Source organism: Lytechinus pictus, chromosome 9, assembly GCF_037042905.1.
Source record: "Lytechinus pictus isolate F3 Inbred chromosome 9, Lp3.0, whole genome shotgun sequence".
Lineage (NCBI taxonomy): Eukaryota > Metazoa > Echinodermata > Echinoidea > Temnopleuroida > Toxopneustidae > Lytechinus > Lytechinus pictus.
The window spans coordinates 3,398,164-3,412,120 of NC_087253.1; positions in this window are offsets into that span (position 1 = coordinate 3,398,164).

The following is a 13,957-nucleotide window of genomic DNA, read 5'->3' on the forward strand; positions in this document are numbered from 1 at the left end:
AAACTTTACATAATTTATGACTCTGAACATTACTTAAAATTAATCATATGACCTGAATGTAAATCACTATCCAGTTTCAAGATGATCTTATCTGACGTGTTAGCACGGAAAGCCTTTCACTAAATTGTATAAAACCAAAACTTCAGCAGTCAACAGTAAATAACACCTGTGGAATTCTTGTCCTTAATACTAACATATAATTGTCTCTTAGACATCATCAATTAGAATACACTATAGCTTATTGAAGTTTGAATAATGTGTACTTTATAAAAGATATGCAATTGACAAACATACTTTCTGTTATCTTTCTTCACATACATGTACATTAATGCATTAAGCCTGTCATGTCAATCAAACCAAATTAGAATCAACTTTTCTTGCATTATAATTTTCATATTTCTTAAATACATAAATCAATGTTTCTACTGACCTCTTTGCCTCCAAAAATCTTCTTATATAGGGCAATCCCATGTAGGATGCTTTAGATTTATGTTGATACAAATTCTCAAACAGAATCTCCAGAACTGATTCCAATATCACATTACCTCAGTTCACCAAGAGATGGCGCTATTAATAAAGAACCTCAGACAAGGCATACATAGCACATATACTATACATGCACAGTGTAAATACATAGGAAAACGTGTGTGTACTCACTCAAGTAGTCTGACCCTCAGACCCAATGAAATTCTTCAGTTTTAACACATTAAATCATTTGATGGCTTTTCAGAAAAATTAAATATACAAAATTATCTTCAAAGCAGCTTTCATTACAATCTTTATTTAGTCACATTGACTCAAAGAGCAGTGCAAATATAAAGAGGCAAAAAACAAGGTGTCAAAAAAACTTTGGAAGGAGAATGAAACTCTTACAGCATGTTTTACAGCAGAATAAAGAGAGGTGTTTTCGTCCACACCAACCTAGATATGTATACAAAACCTCTCTAGTCACATTTAACCCTAAATCTCCCGGGGTATTTCGATTCTTGTCATTCCGGGGGGGTGGGGGGGCATTATGGCCCCCCCTTAAGATCTCAGCCGCGGATTGCGCGATCACAACGAAAATTTGCATGATGGTAGAGAATGACGTAATCTACGCAGTTGCATTGGTAAATTTCACTGAATTCATATAGTTTATATGAATTAATTATGCTAATTTATTCATGAAATCATACTATTTGCTCTGATTCACTAAATAAAGCTCCTAGAATGCTAGTTTTTGGTGAAAATATTCTTTATAGCATTCCTAACAATTGTGAATGAAAAAAATTCTGGTACCAGGACCGATTTCTTATGTATTTTATTGTTTTTTTAATTTCTTATGTATTTCTCTGTTTTTTTACTTTTTGTTTTTTTATTGTTTTTTCGATGGAAATCATTCCAGACTTAATTCTGATCATAAACAAGGCAAAATTAATTAAGTTGAATCAGTAAAAGTAGAAATAATGATATATTTAGGAATTTTGGCTAATACACATTGGGTGATTTCAAGTACGGTGTTCAGTGTTGGTGTTGGTGTTGAGAGCGTAAAAAGGCCGCTGAACCGAGCTCCAACACCGAGCTGGGTTCAGAGGAACGATACCGATTGCGTTGTCGATAGCACATGACGTCACGCCTCTGCGCTGCGCTTCTAAATCATCTCAACTTCACGCGAGAAGTCTCGACGACGAAAATGAAATCGGAGAGGAATGCATTAAATTCTCATCGTGCAGAATACAAATACTTTAATTAATTCAAGAATTTGAAAGAGTTAACATTATTCTTCATCAAAATATATAAAGCTCTAATGATTTGTACTCATCTTAACTGTAAAAGCTAATTTTACGGGGATGTTTCATCGTGTTCGCCGCCTGTTCACGAGCTTGAGATTGCCAACACCAACACCAACACCGAACTTAAAATCATGATTTTTCCAATCCCTGGGGGTTGGTGTTGGAGAATAGGGAAATTGCACGTAGATCGTCAACACCCGCCGCAGTGCTGGGTTCAGCAGACGACATTCAACACCATCCTTCAACACGAACTGCCGGAAATACGTCATATTTTCCGAGGTCAATCCCAACACCAGCCTGATTTCAAGTACAGTGTTGTGGCTGGTGTTGGTGTTGTCACAACACCAACACCAGGTTTCAACACCGTACTTGAAATCACCCAATCTGCATTGGATTTGTACATGAAATCACGTTTATGAGCAATTTGGGGTCTGACATGCATTACATAATGTTGCGTAATGTTGTAACCGCGTACCCGGGCTTCACAAATTTGGTCTCAAAATTTGCGCGAGACTTGAAAGTAAAAAGTCAGTGAGCGGCGAGGTCAAAAATTTTTGTGCAGCAGATATATCGCGAAAATTGTCGAGGGGGGCCGTTATGGCCCCCCCCCCCCCGGGAGAATTAGGGTTAAAGTAGCTTCTTTTATCCAAGTGACACTTGGATAAAATAAGCTACTTTTTTAGAACCTGCCTACTGACTGAAGTAGTGTTATGTAAAAGTTGTTAAGATCTGGGGTCCATTTCATAAAGAGTTACAACTGTTGTAACTTCGCCATTATGGCAACTACCATGGAAACCTTGATTTTGATTGGCTGCTGAGCCCTGTTGCCATGGTAGTTGCCATAATGGCAAAGTTGCAACAGTTGTAAATCTTTATGAAACCGGCCCCTTGGGGCTGTAACACAAAGCTTAGCAATCATTGAAGAAACTTTTTTTACGATTAATTATCCTGAATACAAAGTAATAATCGTGAAAATCAAGCGAACAATTAATCGCTAACCTTTGTGTTATGGGACCCAAATCATCTGTTGGTCAGATTAAAATCAGGGCCCGTCTTTAATACAAAGAGTTACGATTGATCCAATCCATCGTTACTCTATGGAAATCCATCAGTGTCATAATTTTTTCTTTAGGAAATTTGCACAATGTCCAAAGAGAAGCATATACTGGATTGTCTAGAAAACAGAGTGTATGATATACCTCAAAACTAGAAAATATTTTGAAGAAACTTGTATTTTGATGTTGATGTTGCTGGCTTTCCATTGTGATTGATTGGATCAATCGCAACTCTTTGTAAGATGGGGCCCAGGTGTATGCAACCACATGTGTTTAGCATTTACACACACATATAGGCACATTAAATTTTGTGAACACACCCACCCACCCATTATTGCCAGTTAATAATTACCTTCTTTGCGATGTGATGGTTCATGAGCAAATGATTTTCATTTAGCATCGTTGGAAACCAGTGAAAAGCCACAAACACAAGGATATGGAGGCCAGTTTCATGAGCATATGTGAAGCAAAAAAGGGGGGGGGGAGAAAAGCAATTTAATATTTGCAGAATTAATTACATCATTATGCAGTGTTGTTAATAATTGGAAAGACCTATATGAGGGAAAGAGGTATTAATTTAAAGTGATTTTAAATAAGGTGTGCATTTCCTTTTTACAGGCTTAAAACAAAATGAAAAGGGTCTGGATCTGGATCTATGTACATGAATACGATGCAGGGCCCTACCGGGCAAAATTACATCAGCTGAGACTGAGAGAAGGCACTGGGACGATGAGAAGATTCTGTCAATTGACTAAGTATTTGAATGAATTTGATGATGGCCAGTATATACACTCTCTTTCTGGTGGTCCCATTTGACGATGGTAGATGGAAAGAACAAGTTCCTGTAACTTCAGTACGTGCCCTTAATGTATTGTATTTGCCCATCAATATTTTGTAGTGTCACTGTCACAGTTTGGGTGCATGGATACTTCATCTTGATTTGGACCCCCTGTGACTCAACTAATTTCCCCACAGTGACAACGTGACTGACAGTGGGAACCAATATTCTTTGTTCGCATTGAGTCAGATCAAAATGAATTGCCACACCCCCCCCCCCAAGAAAAAATGGGGAATGACAGGCTTCAGGGAAAGAGTTTCTCTTGCAACAGCCGACCAAAATAACAAAAGATGGTCAAGACTTCCAGTTCATTCACTTCCTGTTTCTATATGGTTGTTTTTTCTTACCTTGCATGTACCTGGGACTCGAACTTATGTCGTTGTAACTGCAGTCAAGATTCTTCCTGCTATGCTAGCGAGAAGGGCTAATAGTACCGAAAGGGGTTTTCTAGCGATTATAAGCCGATACTTCAACTAGTCTAGTCTAGCAGACCCTTTACTGACTATAAAATTAACCGATGTCTATGGACAGGTATTCTGAAAACATTATTTTTTTCTTATCTTTCGTTCTTATCTTTTTCTTGCTTTCCATCTTAATTCTTATGCTGAGTGCGTAAATTCATTACTCGCGCATATAATACAAAAGCACGGTAAAAAGATAAGAACAAAATTAAGATAAGTGATATTCTGAAAACGTTCTTATCTTTCACAATATTTATGATGATATTTACAATAGCTAGAGGGTTATCACACCTCACAATGTCCGCGTTCTTTCTTGCTCAAAATAGATGGCCACTGGTGGTAACAAGTAACGAAGTATTCTTTCCAAATTTTATTTTGCTCGTCTCTTTTTTCTTTATTTTTTTTCTCTTTTTCTTCATTTCTGTCTTCTTTCTTTCATTCTTCATTTATATCTCGTTTTATTCTTTTGAATGTTTTTTTTTTCTTACTTATTTTTCTTTTGCTTTGTTTCATTTATTCTTCATCTTTCTTCCTTTTTTATTTTCCCTTTTCATTTTTTTTTCCTGTTGTTTTTTTTACTAAGTCTTTGTTTTTGTTTTCTTTCTTTCTTTTTCCTTTTTCTTTCATCCTTCACTTTGTTTTTTGTAATCTTTTTAATTTTATTTCTTCCTTCTTTTCTTTCTGTTGTTTTTCCTTTTTTTATTTATTTCTGCTTCATTCTGACCCTTTTCTGTCTTCTTATACGGTACCTACTTACTTTCTTTCTTCCCATTTACTTTTTTTTCCTTTCTACTTTCTTTCTTTATTTTGTGAACGTGTCTCAGTCATTGCGTATAAAATGCCTATTTCACACAATGCGCCAGAAACAGTGTGCGCGCAGCGCCCATATGATATTCTCTTGACAGGAGTTCTTCTCTTATTTTTTTATAATAAACTGCCAATATAAAGGCTAGGCTTTAAGCACATTTTTTTGATTGATTAAATCTAAAAAATGGGCGTGTTGATTAAACTAAGCTTAACATGCTTAGTTAGGGGCAGTCAAGAGAAGAATGCGTAATTTCAGAATACCGACTTGAAATGATCTTAGCGTCTTATCTCAATGAGATATGATAGTTGATACAAGATAAGAGCGTTTTCAGAATTACCGCCCTGCACACACGGCCCCCGGCACGTCTGACCTCTCTGGGCCGACGCAAGCCCAACGAGACTTTTTGGCCGTCCGAAGCAAGCAAGCGACTGCGTTCGTGTAAGTTTGGGCGGGTGCGAATGCATGTTACCGCCATTTATGCTTATCTATTTAATGAAAATGGGATCTAAACGGTTGGATGGACGACTGTATTTCTTAAAATATAAAATAGAAACAAACACAAATGCTTACCAGAGCTTCTTCCACGCCCATTTTACACGTACATGTACGATCGAAAGATCTAATATAATAATTACATGCGTACATGTAGATTTTAATGGGTATGGTATCCGCGAGGTGAAAAAAAAAATTAAATTCTTGTGACAAACCGGTGGATAGCTCGTGTGCAAATTGAAAGCTCTCACAAAGCTCTATAAGACAGAATGGATTTTGAATGGATATTAGCTAGTTTTAATTTTTGTGTGCTATCCCTACTAATAATTACATGCGTACATGTAGATTTTAATGGGTATGGTATCCGCGAGGTGAAAAAAAAAATTAAATTCTTGTGACAAACCGGTGGATAGCTCGTGTGCAAATTGAACAGTGTGACGAGTAATTCCACACTGTGGACACCTTAATTACAGTGTGATTGCTCACAGCTGGTAAGTGTACAGACATGTAGTAAGTGAACTGCATATTGTAGGCCTATATAAAAATGCAGCTATAGGAGGGGGAGGTTATTATTCAGGTGCGTAGCCAGGGGGTGGTGGGGCGCCCCCCCCCCCCCCAAAAAAAAAAAAAAAAAAAAAAAAAAAAAAAAAACGCTCCCAAAAAGAAGGAGAAATTGAGAAAAGAAAAAGCGAAAGGAGAAAAGGTAAAAGGTAAGACTTTGTTGTTTTTCCCCCTTCTTTTTTGGTCAAAAGAATAAAAACCTAAACGAGTTCTTCTCTCTTCATACAAAATTTTGTTTTCCGCGCAGTGGAAAATATATCAAGATTGCCATTCCCTTTTGTTTCCCACACCTTTTTTCTTCTCCGTTTTCCCCTTCCCGGCTGTGGGAATCGTATATTCTTGCCAGAAATTATAAAGTATACATGGGTGTAAAGAGTATGACAAGTATTTTTTTCAAATATTGCATTGACACAAAATTTTGGCTCTTCTGTTCGGAGCGGTTTAACACTAGGCCTATACCGTTAATCCCTGAATCCCCAAATGCTATTCTTCCACTTTTCAGCAAGTAATTTTTTGCAAAGTATCTCCTCAAAGGGGGAGGCATTAAATTCGTGCCGTGCTATATGCAAAAGTATGTACGGTATTAAACTTTATCATATATCGCTGCACATCCATGTCTTGTTTTGCGCCATTGATTTGAAATTTTGAATATCACTTAAGTTTTTTAATCAAAAGGAAGCACTTAATGAGCGAAATTATACACATTTTTTTTTCTTCAAAAATAAATCACAGAGGTTTCCGTGCTTCACGAGCATGAGAAAGGAAAAGTCCCTCTTCTAGCTTGCATCATCCCTTTCACATTTTGAGCTCGTTTTCTTCTTAATCGAATTATATATAATCTAAGAAATATCAAACTTAGAACAGGTTAAACTTTCAGAGCTTCAATGCCATTCGCGGGAAGGAATAGCGCCTGTTTCCTTCCTGTATATATTGCCGTCTTCTTCTCTGTTTTGCGACAAGAGTTTATGAAATTTAATGTGGATTCACTTTTACAATCAAATCTGATGTGACCAAGGTAGGCATAATTGTATCATTTCCGTTTTCTATTTTTATTAAACTTTTTAAACTTCCGCGCTTCGCGCTGTAAGAGGAATTATTTCAAATTCTTCAATCTTTTCCCATTTTGGGGGCGCTCATGATTTCTTTCGAAAACAATTTTTTATCATAGCAAGTCAATATTCGAGTTGATAAGGGTACTAGAGACGCAAGAGACGCCTTCTTTTGATTTGAATTTGATGAGATAACGAAAACTTCGCGCCTCGCGCGGGAGGGGGGGGACTCCCCCTCCCTGCACCCAACCCCCACCCCCTAGGAAGCGTTGGCACGCTTCGCGTGCACTTACCGCACTTACCCTCCAAAATTAAATCCGGGCTATACGCAGTTCTTATTATTCAAACTGTTAAAACGCTCTAATTAAAAAAAAGCTAGTCTACCCCCCGAAAAATTGAATTTAATTAAAAGATAAAAATCAAACAAGCATTATATTAATCGGATGTAAAAAAAATATATATTTATCTAGGCCTATAACATTTTTTACGCTCTAAAAATATTGAGTAAAAATTTACACAATATTGGGTAGAATAGGAACAAGCATGTTTGCTGTGTATTTTTTTTTACATTTTGTGCAAAATGCAAGTTTAAGAGGAACATTTCAACGCAACATTGCGTTACGTTTACAGAGTAAATAATCAGTTTCCGAAACATTCAATCAATGGATTAACTGAAAGTGGTTCTCGGCAAATCCTTGTTCTCTTTTTTTCACTCTCCGATTTTAATCTTGTATAACAGAACTCTTAGACCCGGTGGCGGTGTTGCACTTTATACCCAGCAATACGAATATAATCTTATAAATAATGACTTTATCAAATGATGCTTTAGAATCACTCTTTGTTGAAATCATCATCCCAAAAGGAAAAAAAATTCATGATACTGGGAGTTTTATACCGACCTCCAAATTCAAATACTCAACATTTTCTGAAAACCCTCAATGACTTTTACTCAATCCACTTCTGAAAAACAAAGATTGTTTTTTATGGGGGATTTCAACATCAATCTAATGAATTGCAACACTAACAATATCTCGCAAGAGTTTCTCGAAACGTTTTTGACTTATTTCTTCTATTACCACTAAGTACTAAACCAACGAGAGTAACTATAACACTTCTGCAACTATTATAGATGATAATTTAGTAATGTAACCCCGGGGGCCACTTCCATTGACGAGTGGATACCATGCGCGACCATGGGGTCTCAAAAAGCACCCTAAACACGTATTTTCCATATTCTGAAAATGCACCCCTTAACAAGTATTGACGTGTGAAACCCTACCCTTAACAAGTATTGGAAACAAAACGATACTCTTGGCAAGTATACCCTGAATTGAACCCCTAAACAAGTAAAGCGATATTTTAATTGTTATGTCACGGACGCCGGTCGTCGGTTTTACCTTTAACTACATTGGGTTTAATACGGCCCCACCTCCCACACCTCGTAGCTCTTCTAGCGAAAATAGATACCCTTTTTTTCATTATTTTAGTGTTTTTGACACCCTTAATACGTTACGTACGTAACGTGCCCTATCTTGAAAAGACACCCTTTTTACGCGGTTTTTTTTATCGCGCATGGTATCCACTCGTCAATGTAAGTGGCCCCCGGGAATGTAACTTACCCTTCCCCCAAAGCTGGTATAGTCCTTAGTGATATTTCTGATCACTTTTCAACTTTTGCAAATTAGTTCTGTAAAAATAAACTTTTTAAGAATGAATGATATAATACTTCCTATCGTAAAATAACCGATGATAAAATTTCCCATTTAACAACTTGGCTAAAAATATACCTCGAACTAACAAAATCCTTATCCGATTTCCTTGACGACCCTAACCCCAATTCCATGTTTTTTAATCTTACTAATTCGATGGAAATCATAAATATTGTTAGCAATCTACAGAATAAGAAAAGCCCGGGGTACGACGGTGTACCTAACTTTCTACTTAAAAAAATCATTACAGCCATCGTTGATCCATTGGTACATATCTTTAATATCTCTCTAACACTGGACGGGTCCCCAATAAAATGAAAATCTCCAAAATCATCCCACTGTTTAAAAAAGGTGTTAGCCAACTCGTTTCCAACTATCGTCCCATATCCTTACTAACCAACTATCTAAAATTCTAGAAAAACTTGTCCATAGCAAAACAAGTGCTTTTTTTTCAAACTTCCAATTTGGATTCCGTAAAAACCATAGTACTACCCATGCAATTTTGTCATTTATTAATAAAGTCACCTCTTCCATCGATAGTTGTCATACTAGTCGGTATTCGGTATCCTGGACTTCTCCAAGGCCTTCGACACTATAAATCATGAAATTCTCCTTCATAAACTGCCTCATTATGGAGTTAGAGGGACGGCCTTGGAGTGGTTCAGGAGCTATCTCACTGATAGGACCCAATTTGTATCAGTAAATAATAGCAATTCGACTACTCTTCCAATTACTTGCGGTGTCCCCCAGGGTAGCCTACTAGGCCCACTTCTTTTTATTATTTATATCAATAATATTTATTTTAAAAAAAATCAAATTTTCTTTCATTTATACTGTTTGCTGACGACTCCAATATTTTCTTTTCCCATGATGATATTAACCAACTCGTCAGAATCGTAAATTTTGAACTAACAAATGTTACAGATCTGATCAAGGCCAACAAACTTTCGTTTAATCACCTGAAGATAAACTACATGCTGTTCAGTAATAAATCAAAACTCTACCAAGTAGTATTTTTTATATAATTTCGTTCTTAATCATGTTTCCACTACCAAATTCTTGGGTGTCCTCATTGACAACAAGTTATCCTGGAAGCCTCATATGATCGATAGTATATGTAAAACAATTTCTGAAACATTGGAATTATTAATAAACTCAAAAATTTTCTCCCTTACCGATCTTTGTTAACATTATACTACACCCTTATTCTACCATATATTAATTATTGAATAATTTCCTGGGGATGTGCAAAACAAACACAACTAAATATAATATTACCTCTCCAGAAAAAAACTCTAAGAAAAAATTTTCAAACACACTTTAGATCACAAACTGATACATTATGTTTTGAAAATAACATTCTCAAAGTAAGTGACATATATATATTTTCGAACTTAGTCAATTTATGTTCAAATTAAGCAAGGACGATCTCCCCGCTATTTTCTCTAATATGTTCCGTAAAAATGCATCCGTATACTGCTATCCAACAAGGCAACGACAATATTATCACCTTCCTTTAACAAGAACTTTATTTGCAAAGAATTCATTTGTCTTCTCCCGGCCTGTTATGATGTTATTTCAAAAACTTAACCTTAATTAATATTTTGATATTGATCCTCCAACATGGTCTAAGTTCATTGACCCTAAATGACATTTGACCTTGGTCATGTGATCTGAAACCAGGGCAGGATGTTCAGTAATACTTCATCACCCTTATCATGCATAATGTCTAAGCTTCATAAACTTGGTCAATATACTTTTTAAATTATGATGTCATTTAAAAAACTAATCCTTAGGTTAAGATTTGATGTTGACGCCGCCGCCGTCGGAAAAGCGGCGCCTGTATTCAAATCAATATTTTTTTCTGAGGTGGACTTGGCCTTTAACAATGTCGGGAAATTCGGACTGTGGACACTTAAAAATGACCTCGACAATTTGAGTGTTCACGGTGTGTTCGAATAGTGTATTCTGTGATATCAAGATTCACAGTGTTTGAATTGAGCATTTTAACACTGTCAAGATCTTTTTTTCACACTGTGGACACATTTACTATACGTGATTCACGCGGCTCAAATACAATCTTGAGACAGTTTGAGTGTCCACAGTTCATTTGAAAACTGGACTCAGTTAAAGCTGAACTTTCAACACTGCTTGTGAAGATGATTTCACATTGTGGTCCACACTGTTGGACGCAAGGGTGTTTTTCGCTCAGCGCGCCGACATACCAACGATTCAAGAGCAGAGTAGATGTGTTGTTCAATGCCCATCATAACAAGGAACATCAAAGAGGTCTTTGTCGAAAATTGATGAACACCAGTTTAAGGACTGAACTTTTTATTTCTTGATTCTAGACAAACGATACACTACTTTGCAATTTTCGTCAGCTTTGCAACTCAGGACGAAACTGCTGTTCCGGTTCACCAATTCTCGACAAAGACTTGTCAGCTGTTCTTTGTCATTGGACGGGCATTTGACAGTATATCTACTTCAATCTTCCATACGTCGCTGAGCAAAATCTCACTACCCTGCTCTGTGGTATAGTACGAAATGACTAGTTTATAGGGTCTGCTGAGTGCAACTGTTATTCTAGTCGCATTTTACTAGAACAGCGCTATTTCTGACTAGAATATATGTCAGAAATGTGACTAGACATTATTAGTTGCACCCAGCCGACTACTAGTCTAGTTAAAATGACAGATTTATTTTAAGGCTGTACAAACAAACACATAATAATGATACTATGCAATAAATTCCGATAAAAGATATCGGGAGAAATCAACCAACTTGTTGAAGCTGTTAAAACTGATTTTAATTGTGAAAATCTCGCCAAAAATATTTTAAATAGTATTCTGAGAATCCAACATTCCCACTTGAAAGAACACAGTACATGTTTAACAGTGTATTCACATTCTTGATTTTCATTTCTTTTTTATTTCATTTCATTTTTTCTACATCCTGTTCTTTTCGACAGGGATAGGCCTATAAATTTCAGGGAAAGAAATGAAATCGGTTTTATGTTTGTGCAACCTATCACACTATTAACGCCAACAGTGGGGTGTTTCATAAAGCTGTTCGTAAGTTAAGAACGACTTTAAAGAATTGGTGAACCTTTCTTACCAGTTAATTAGTTAACAATGAACATTGAATGTTGAATATCATTCACCACATAAAATACCCTTTTTACACACGCTAAAATTTCCTTAACCCCGTACTATAGGTGGGGCTAAATTGCTATTTAGCCCCACCTATAGTACGGGGTTAAGCTTAGCCCACTTTCTTTTTACACAGCATTTTTGCAAAGTGGGCTAACCCCACCTTTAGTACGGGATTATTTGGCCCTGCAAAAAAGCAGGGTTATCCCAGCAATTGCGGTGCTAAGAGCGATAGTACGGGGTTAAGATCGCTAGTGTAAAACGAAAGTGTGCTAAGCTTAACCCCGCACTATAGGTGGGGCTAAATGGCAATTTAGCCCCACCTATAGTACGGGGTTAAGGAAATTTTAGCGTGTGTAAAAAAGGTACGAGTGAACTACTTGTACTACGAATAATCGACAAAAACCACTAGTCCGGGGTTAGCGAGTTTCGTGTCTGAAAAGCAAGCATTCCTTATCCGGGGTTAGCAATAACAATTTGGCATGTGTGAAAATGAAAAAAAATAGTACGGGGTTAAGGATAGTACGGGGTTAGCGATAGTCCGGGGCTAAGAAAATCCTGTGTAAAAAGGGTATCAGGATACCACTCTTAACTTACAACAGTTTTATGAAACGCCCCCCCCCCCCTAGTGAATCTATTTTATCAAAGATATCGATCTATTTTACCATTTTGAAATAGTTTTAAAAACCTCTTTCTTCTTTTCATTGCAACTATTATTCAGGATGGATAAGAATCTGGGTCCCGGAGCATAAAAGTGACTATTATGGTAACTCTGCCATGCAATGGCAACTTCCATGGAATCCTTGATTCTGATTGGCTGTTGATCAGCATTACCATTGGATTGCAAAGTTACCATAATAGTAACTATTATGCAACGGGGCCCTGATCATCGCCTACAAGAATGTTCATTGATCATATCGTGCACAAGAACATTGGAATATTATTAACTCTCATTTGTGTTCCTTTCACATTACCATAATGATATAATGGTAGTGCAATAGCGTCCTCTCATCTCAATACGTTAAAAACACAACTAGTTTTAGGGGGTTAAATATCTTATTCCTCCATATGACCATTTACAAACTATTCATGACATAGCATTATAATAACGAACAAGATAATCTTATATCATAATAATATATTCGAATGTGTGATTTCACGTATAGATAATATCTGGGGCGGATCCAGGATTTTCAATAAAGGGGGGGGGGCAAGTTTCCCAATGAAAACTTGACAAGCAAAAAAAAAGGCCTTCGCTTTCAAAGGGGGGGGGGGCACTTGTTTTAGAACGGCATATTCGAATTACAAATTTTAATTTTGCCTCTCAAAAAGGGGGGGGGGCACAGGCCGGTTGTCACTGTGCCCCCCCCCCCCCCGGATCCGCCAGTGGGTTATGCTATATTTCCCTGATTAAAGATTCCAGTAACGTATACATCATCTAATTCAAATGTTTTATTTTCAATTCAATATGTCATACATGCCAGGCGCCGCGGAACCGGGAGTTTTTTTCCAAAAACGTAAAATTACCATCTGATGGTGATTTTTTGCATGATCAGCCCCCCCCCCCCCAACTTTAAAAACCGTTCCGCGGCCCCTGTATATGTAATGTACAAGTTTAAAGTTTATTTTTATTGATTTCAAATCCAAACATAAAGGATTACAATAAAAATAAACTTAACATTTTTTAATACAAATTATCGAACATGAGTTACAATGATAAATTAACATTTCTAACAATATACAGAGTCACAAATTAAACAAAACGAATACAAAAGGAAAAACATAACAAAACAAATCAAATGCAGGGAAAAAAATTATATGCTGTCAGAAACTGTTTATCTCGACTATCTGTCAATTAACAGGACATAATTATTCTTATCAAATCAATAATCACCAGGTACTTATATGTCGTTCTAATTTATCAACTGCAAAATTATCATATAATTTGTGAAATAGTTGTTATTGCTTTAATTTGAGGCCATGTTATTGATATACTTGGATCGCAAATCATTTATTCCAGTGATGCATATTTTAATCATATCCGTTTCTTTGGGCGCTAA